This window comes from Alligator sinensis, unplaced genomic scaffold (assembly GCF_000455745.1).
Source record: "Alligator sinensis unplaced genomic scaffold, ASM45574v1 scaffold542_1, whole genome shotgun sequence".
In the NCBI taxonomy this organism is placed as follows: Eukaryota; Metazoa; Chordata; order Crocodylia; family Alligatoridae; genus Alligator; species Alligator sinensis.
In genome coordinates, this window is record NW_005841963.1 from 2,510,276 (window position 1) to 2,519,446 (window position 9,171).

At 48.4% G+C, this 9,171-nt stretch overlaps 1 long non-coding RNA gene across 1 annotated transcript; it reads left to right on the top strand.

The window, feature by feature from the left end:
• Positions 1-3,079: 3,079 nt before the first annotated feature.
• Positions 3,080-7,503, top strand: LOC102374553. Its single transcript, XR_323455.1, has 3 exons — positions 3,080-3,271; positions 3,666-3,769; positions 7,438-7,503. It is a non-coding gene; the product is annotated as an uncharacterized LOC102374553 (long non-coding RNA).
• The last annotated feature ends 1,668 nt before the right edge of the window (positions 7,504-9,171 follow it).

Genomic DNA, 9,171 nt, shown 5'->3' on the forward strand with positions numbered 1-9,171 from the left:
AGGGACTTCGGGGTCATGATTGACCACAAGATGAACATGAGCCACCAATGTGATGTCACAGCTGGTAAAGTAAACAAAACTCTGGCTTGCATCCATAGATGCTTCTCAAGCAAATCTCAGGATATCATCCTCCCGCTGTACTCAGACTTGATGAAGCCGCAGCTGGAGTACTGTATCCAATTCTGGGCTCTACAATTTAAGAAGGATGTGGAGAAGCTTGAGAGAGTCCATAGAAGAGCCACACACATGATTAGAAGGCAAGAGAACAGGCCTTATGAAGAGAGGCTTAGAGCCATGGGACTCCTCAGCCTGGAAAAACCCAGTCTCAGGGATGACCTGATGGCAGCCTATAAGTATGTAAGGGATGTGCATCAGGATCTGGGGGAATGCCTGTTCACCACAGCACCTCAAGGGATGACAATGTCCAATGGTCACATACTCCTCCAAAACCTTTTTAGGTTGGACATAAGGAAAAACTTCTTTCCTGTCCAAGCCCCGAAGGCCTGGAATAGACTCCCTCCAGAGGTGGTGCAAGCACCTACTCTGGACTCTTCTAAGAAACATTTGGACACTTTTCTTGCAGGTATCCTTTGACCCTAGCTGACTTCCTGCCCCTGGGGCAGAGGGCTGGACTCAATGATCTTCTGAGGTCCATTTCACCCCTAATGTCTATGAAATCATTCCAGTCCTTTTAATATTTAAACCCTTTTGCACGGATAGCTTTAGACAGTTGAGCCACTACCGAGTTCAGCGGAACACCAGTTTATACTAGTCCTAATGGATTATGCAACATGGTTCCCAGATGCCATCCCACTTCACTTAGTTACAGGACATCAGGCAACAGAGGAAATACTGAAGTGGATATCGAGGGTCGGCATTTCCAAAGAGATAATTACTGACCAGGGGACTAGTTGTATGTCACACGTCATCTGCAGCCTTTGCAGTGTGCTTCAAATCCAGCACCTGCAGATGGCAGTGTATCATCCCCAGACAAATGGGTTAGTGGAGAGGTTTAATGGTACCCTTAAAAATATGTTGTGCCAGTGTGCCCAAGAGGAGCTCCATAAGTGGGACCTGTTAGTGCCTTCACTCTTGTTCGCCATATGGGAAGCCCCTCAATCTTCCATGCAGTTTGCCCCATTTGAGCTTGTGTACACCACATCAGCCTCAAGGACTCTTAAATATAGTACAGGAGGGTTGGGAAAGAGAAGAATTTATGAGCCCACAACCCTCTGAATATGTATGAGAACTGAGGCACCGGCTACAGAGGGCCGGAGAGGTTGCTCGAGACCATCTCAGTTGAGTTCAGTAGAAATAAAAAGAGTGTTATGACAAGGGTGTACAGACGAGAAAGCTCAGTGAGGGACAAAAGGTGTTAGTGCTCCTTCCCAGTGCAATTAGTAAGTTCCTGACATGCTAGCAAGGGCCGTTTGAGATAGTGAGATGAGTCGGCCCAGAAGTGTTCCAACTGGGGATACAAGAAAGAGAAGTAAATTTACCACGTTAATTTGCTAAGGTTATGGCAAGAAACAAAGGGTCTATTATCTACCCCAGTAAGAGAGAGATCAGATGTAAAGCAGGAGAAAAATAAAAAAAACAGAAGAATGGGGACTTACAAAGGATATCTGTCTAGGATCCCAGTTGTTGGGGGGGGACAAAAGGTGTAGTTAGAGCAGCTAGTACAAGAAATTTGCAATGTGTTTAGCAAAATTCTTGGATCCACAAAGGGAGTAAGTCACAGCATTATCACACCGAAAGGCAAAGTGGTAAGGGAGAAATGGCAGAGGATCCCTTACCATCAATATGACCTAATAAGGGCTGAAACAGATAAAATGTTAGCTCAGGGTGTGATCACCAAATCTCAAAACCGCTGGCGAAGCCCCTTAGTGGCTGTGCCAAAACTAGACAGATCACTAAGACTGTGCATAGACTTTTGAAAATTGAACGCTATCTCTAGATTTGATGCTTTTCCAATACCACAGATTAACAAGTTACTAGAGAGGGTAGGGCAAGCAAAATTTATATCCACCTTGGACTGATCTAAGGGATATTGGCAAGTGCCAGTACAAAAGAATGATCAAGCAAAAACTGCCTTTGGCACTCCATGGGGTCTTTATGAGTTCAAACGCATGCCGTTCAGTGTACATGGTGCAGTGGAAATGTTTCAAAGACTAATCGATTGGGCACTAGCCCCACATCAAAGATATGCTGCAGCCTACCTGGCCGACATCATCATTTACTCAAACAAGTTGGAGCAACATCTAAAAGCCCTTTGGGCAGTCCTCCAGGAACTCTGGTTAGCCGATTTAACTGCCAAACCAGGAAAATGTGTATTAGGAAAGGCAGAGACCAAATATCTCAGGTTCTCAGTGGGATAGAGATGTATCCGACCGGCTAGCTGATAAGATAGAGACCATAAGAGACTACCCCCTGCCCCAAACTAGAAAACAGATGAGAGCTTTTCTCAGGCTAGCCAGTTACTACTTGCACTTTATTCCACATTTCGGGGGAGGTGACCACACCATTAACAGACATTTTGAAGGGAAAAAGCTCAGACCTTATAAAGCGGGATGAATCACGCCTCCAAGCATTTCAGAGAATGAAAACAGCACTGTGCCTTGATGTGGTCCTAAAGACTCCTGATTTCACACAGCTTTACGTTTGTCAGACGGATGCCTCTAATCATGCCATGGGAGCTGTGTTGTCCCCAGAAATGGACAGAGTGGACCAGCCCATAGCCTATGCCAGCCACAAGTTGAATTCTCACTGTAACAGGGTGGCTGAAGCACCCTGGCACAGGAGTGCAAGTATTAAAACATAGGAAAGAAACTTACCGGGAGATGCTGAGGAAACCGTGGTGAGCCAGGGCGGGAAAGATGCCATGGCCTGATTAATTAAGGGAACCAGCTGGGGCCACGGCAGTTCAAAGGCTGATGTGGCAAAACCCAGCTGCCAGGGTTCAAACCCAAGATGGAGAATGACGCAGCCAAAGAAAAAGAAAAAGCCGTGCCAAAAAGTTAAAAGGGAAACAGCTGGGTTGGGAAGGCAGTGAATTGGAGGCTGCCCCAGGGACCCAGCTGACCGGGAGAGAAATTTAAGGGGACATTGAGGGAGAGTCTGGGTTGGATCTGAGTAATGGGAGAAGGAGGAGGAGAGAGAGAAGACAACGAGAGCTGAGGAGGGAAAGAAACAACTTTGGGGTTGGGGGAAACCCCAATCCCAGACTTACCTGGTGAGAGCCAACAAAGACACAGAGGAGACTGTTCTGTCGGTGAGTACTGTCCTGAGGGGTGAAGATAACCTCTTGGGGGACCTAGAGGAAAAGAGATACGGACAGGATTACACCCCAAGGAGGGGTAAGTCCATCCTGACCCTGAAGGTTAAGGGTGGGATTAGAACTAAGAAGTGGCTACCTTGGGACCTGTGCAGGGAAGAACAGGGCAAGCAGCCAACTTAGAGGAGGACCGCTCAGGAAAGGAGTCCATAAGACTAAGACAGGACCCTCAGTAACATAGGTGAGTAACATCACACCCAGAACATCTGGTGTGGTTAGGGAAGGCTATAGGGATGGTGGAGCCCTACAAAGATAAGATGTCACCCTGAGCCTATAACCAACCCCATTTTCTCACAAAACTGTTTTTGCACCTCTCTTTTCTAACATCAAGGCATGGCAGAAGATTTTTCTGAAGGACAGAACACAACTATTCCAGCAAGGAGGCAACTCAGCTCTAGGAGGCACGCCACCAACCGCTTACACTCACTAACAAAGGTATGTCACTGTAGAGTGAAACTGTCTAGCCATAAAATGGGGGCTAGAGTATTTTCATTATGTGGCCAGAAGTTTACATTAATAACTGACCACACCCCTCTGAAATGGCTTAAGACCTCACAGACTCATAACCAGGGATCCTGGTTTTCCCTGATAAAAAAATGCAAATTCTCTGATTAGAACCCCAAAATCCATGATTAAAATTAAAGGCCCCCCACAGCCCTGCTTATGCCCCTCACAGCCCACCCCCCCGCCCTGCTCATGCCCCTCACTCCCTCCACAACAGGCCCCCCAACCCAACTGGTGCCCCTAACTCCCCCCCACCACAACCCCACAGCCCTGCTCATGCCCCTTGCCCCCCACCCATAGCCCCTGCCTCCCAGCCTTGCCAGAGGGGGGGCCCCAGCTGCCAGGGCTATGGGGCCAGGGACCCAGGTCTGCAGCTCCCTGCCCCCAACAGAAGGCAGCAACTGCTGCAACAGAAGAAGCACAGAGCTGGCTCCCCGACTGCAGGCTCAGGCTGGGGTGAGACTGGCTTCTGGTGGCAATGCACACTCCCAGGGGTCAAAGGGGACCTGTATCCCCCAGATCTGTGCAGGAGATGGTGGCAGAGCAGGTATGTGCTGTGGGCTCATGCTCCCAGCTCTGCTGCCCTCCTCCAGGGCGTCCGCAGTGCAGCGTGTATGACCCAGTGTGGCCAGGCACAGCAAATCCACACAGGAAAGCTGCTTGCTGCTGCGAGCTCTGTGCTGCCCTGGCCACACTTCCCCTGCAGGCAGGGGCAGGAGCAAGGGGCACAACCCTGCACTGCTGCCCATGCTGCGCCCGTGCACACAGGAGAAGTGTGGCCAGGGCAGCACAGAGCTCGCAGTGGCAAGCAGCTTTCCTGTGTGGCCCCACTGGGCCCTGCAGCTCTGGGTTGCACATGTTGCACTGCGGAGGCCCTGGGGGAGGACAGCAGGGTGGGGAGCATGAGCCCACAGCATGCACCCACCCTGCACCTGCCCCATGCACAGATCTGGGGATGTGGGTCCCCCCTGCCCCCTGGGGGTGGGGCTGGCTCCCAGCCACAGTGTGCACTTCTGGAGGGTGGGGGGGACCTTGTTTTAACAAATATAATTCTGTATCCAAATACACAAAGGAAGCAGAAAGGTACGTTTTTACACATTTTACTTAATGTTACTCAGAAACAGACTAAAGATTAGGGGTTAGATCCACATAAGGAATTAGATGCTTAATTCCTTTGTTAGGTCCTTAAATCCAAAATGGGATCCTCACCTGGCACCTAAAACCCCTATATCTTTTAGTCTTCACCAGTAGAATTCTTTTAGTATTCTAGTCTTCACTACTGCTGAGCACATTAGTCTTGACTGTGATGTATGCTTCAGGCACGTAGTCCACTCCTACCCCTGACAAGATAGATAAATTTGGCCTTTTCACACCTCTCTCACCTTCTATATCTGGTCAGATTAGTCCACAAAGCACATGATGGTGGTAGTGGTGCCCTATTTGTAACCAGCAGCTCAATGTTTAGAGCACTCACTGAGGATGGGAGAGACCAAGGTTCAGTACCCTTCTCCACTTGTGAGGAATGAAATATAAACTTCCTGTGAGAATGCCCTAATCACTAAGCTAATGAGTCATCATTACTTTTGCTCCCTCTTGGAACCAATACATACAGAAGTAGCTTATGCAAAGCAGAATAATGTTAACAAGAACTGTAAATTCCCTCTTCTTTCCAGAGTGCTTAGACTTCTCTGCTGGGAGGTGGGGATTTGAATCTCCTCAGGCAGAGGGTCTTCCAGTTTCCAGTGAGTGAATTAATCCACAGCTGTCCTGTGGCACCTGGACTTCCACCCAGCCACTGCTCCTCTCACTGCTTTGTTTGTGGCAGCAGCTTCACTCTCTGAGCTCCCACTTCTTGCCCTCACCCCAGGGAAAAATGTGGCACAGGCCACAGTGCCATGGGAGTCTTCAGTCTAGGATGCTTGAGCACTGTTGTGAAGTAGGACAGCCTGTAGCCAGGGAGATGGGGTGAGGCCAGGGCACTGCCTATGCAGTGCAATGCGGGTAGCCTGGTGGAGTACAGCTCAGATCCATGGTTTGCATTGGTGCAGCCTGCATGGCATGTAAACCCTGTTGTTCAGCTTGCAGGGCACATGGCACCTGGCTGATTAGAAGTTGGACAGCCCTGCATTAACCAGTGAACTTGTTAATGAAAGGGGACTGCTATCCCTTTAGGTTAGATATTAGGAAAATCTTTCTCATGAAGAGAGTAGTAAAGCACTAGAACAGGTTACCCAGAGAGGTTGTGGACTCTCCATCCTTGGAGGTTTTTAACACCTGGCTAGACAATGCCTTGACTGCAGTGGCAACATATAGGGGGTGCACGTGCACCCCCTGAGAGTGCTGATGCACCCCCTGCACAGGCAGTGTTCCCCACTTAGGTGATGAGCAAGGGGGCAGATACCTCTCCTGAAAGCGATGGCTGGGAGAGTGGGGGCACCAGGAGAAGCACCCCTGGCCCTTTTGGGTCAGCCGCAGAGGGCACCCCCCACCCCCAGTCGCCCCCTCTTGACTCAGGAGGCACCAGTCACCCATGCATGGCTGGAATGATCTAGTTGGGGATGGTCCTGCTTTGAGTACAGGGATTGGACTAGATGACCTCCTGAGGTCCCTTCCAACCCTCATTTTCTATGATTCTATGATACCCCATCTCCTCTGACTGTGTGCTGTGAGAAAGGGCTGGCATGGGTTCTAATTGTAGAAAAGGTTTCATGACTGTGAATCCCAAGTGCTAGCAGGTAGAGTCCTGCAATAGGGGTGGGATACCCCCAGGGTTTGGGGGATCTGGCAACCTGCTGGTGGCTGTAGGAGAAATACATTTTGTTGCACTCAAAATAGGACAGGAAAAAAAAATCATCTTGCAAGAATTTGTGAAAACAGGTCTCATTTACATATTTGTAAGGATGAAATAAAATCTGCCTCAGTGCAACATGAAGTGTGGCTTAAGTTGTTACAGATAGGAGCAGTTAAATATGACAAAAACATGTGCGAGCTGGTTGGAGCAGGGAAAGTTTTCATGGGGTGGGTTGGGGGCTCTACAGGGGGTGGATCTAAATCATAGGAAGAGGGCCCTAAAACTCATCCCTTTCTTCAGTGTTTCCCACTACTTCAGTTTTCCCCAGCTGGCGTGTCTACCCATGTGCCCAGCTGTGCAGTTGTTATTGCGCAGTTATTACTGCACAGTCATTTAGTACTAAATTTAGCCCCAGAAAGTACTAAATGACTGAGCAGTAGTGGTGGTTACTGCAGAGTCCTGACAGCACATGAGTCGTTTCCAACCCTACTGCGCAGTAGCAATGACAATGTAGCATCTTGTGTAGAGGTGCCCACTGTGTCCTAGTTTAAAACTACCCCCCTCCCCCGCTCAGCACAATAAATATATCACTTAGATTTCTTTCATCATAAACTACTCTTCTCTCTTGATAACATGGCTGTATTCATCTTTAGAATATTATCTTACAAACTCTTATATGTTTAACTTAATTTCAGTGGAAACATGTATATGTTTAAAATCATGCATGTGTTTAAGATTAGAGCCTTATTTACTAAGGGTTTGGGATCCTGGAATACTGATCACAGATTTACTATCTTTCTATCCCCAGCCCTGCAGATTCATTAGTGAGTGGTAAGGAGGACAGGAGATACCAGTCACCAACATGTGAACAAACCTTAAAAAGGACTATTTCTGGAAGAGTTGGCTCTCTTGGGAATTAAGTACAAAAGAAAGTTTGGAAGCTCATGGCAAGCACGAACTGTTGCTGGCAGGAGCTGCCATATAGCTGACAAGTTAGTGAAGCTCCATCTGTGACATTTAGTGAAAATGACTGAGTCAATTTGTATGCAACTATAAAGATCAGTTAAAAAATCCTGTGGATTTGGTGGTAAAATGCGTAGGTTTGTTAGGTCTAGTAAATGAAGTTCTTTTATTTTTAACCAAAAGTACCATTATATTAAACTACCAACATGACTCAGCCTTCATCAGGACAGGCGGAATCAAGGCTCTCTCAGTTTCAAACGTCCTTGCATGACTTGTTCTTTCTGCTGGGTCTGCCAACAGTTGTAAATCAATGTGCAGTGAACTTGTGAGGTGGGAGCTGAGATCCCCCCAACTCATTACATATACTCCTAAAAACATTGATTACCTGGGAATAACTTGTAATCTGTGTTATGCTGGGTTGGATTCAAAATGGTAACATTCAGGTGGAAGCTTCTGTAGTTCCTTAGTAATTCCCTCAATTACCGTATTTGTTACTAGACGTGAAGTGAGGCTTATTTTCTTGGAAGATACCAATAAGTTTATTACATCTAATTCTGAACTTTTTGGAGCTTGGGCAGGCACAATCTTAGTAGAAAGGGGTGGGGTGTAGGGGGGGAGGAGCCCCATAGAAGACATGCCAGTAGAGTCACCCTGGGTCCTACAGAAATCACTGAGCACCACCTCTGGAGGTAAAATCCAGTATAAAAAACAAGTTGTGGCAGGTGAATAGACCCAGGTGAGATGTGGTTCAGGTGGGATATGCCCATTGACTGGTATAGTGGTCATGAGCCTGTCATACCAGGATTTCCCAGTATCTAAATTTACTACAGTTATTACAAGATCACTATCCTACTTTATGAAGGGGTCCTATACCTACATTTAAAGCACTAATGCCTAAGGCCGTGAGTAGACAAAATGAAGGGTGTGTGTGCACAACACTTTAAAGCGGGCTAAATGCTTTTGCACTGCTTTAATTGTATTGGTATTTGCATGCCTTGGCAGCATATTGTGCATTAATTCCAGCCACTGTAGGAAATTCAGTGGCATAATGTGCCTTAAATGACTTGGGGTGCAGCAAAATAAAACTCCAAGGAGGTGTCTTAATTTGCTGCCCCTACAGCCGCAGAGTGAAGCCTGGGGCTTCGTGCAGCTCCACGGCTCTGCAAGAATCCCTGCAGGGAGCCTGGCAGCAGCCCAGGAAAGCAGTGAGCCTGATTTCCCGCCCCCCTTCCCCGGAGCCTGCCTGCCTGCTTGAGCTGCACAGGGGCCCAGTGCTTCCCTCCGTGGCTGAGGTGCCCCCCAGGACCACCCATGCCAGGTGCCTGCGGGTGGGTTCTGCCTGGGTGGGGCTGCTGCTGCTGTGGAGGGAAGCACCAGCCCCCCGCCTCATAGCCCAGGGACCGCTCCTCCTGCCGGCAGCTCAACCTCCCCTCCCTGCCGCCAGAGGCAGGTAAGTGCAGGGTGTGTGTATGACACGGGGGTTTACTTCACCCTAAATTGAACTGGTGGGTTTTTAAACCCACCAGTTCAATTTAGGGACCCCATTTCACCTACATACGCCCTAAGCTAGCATGCAGCT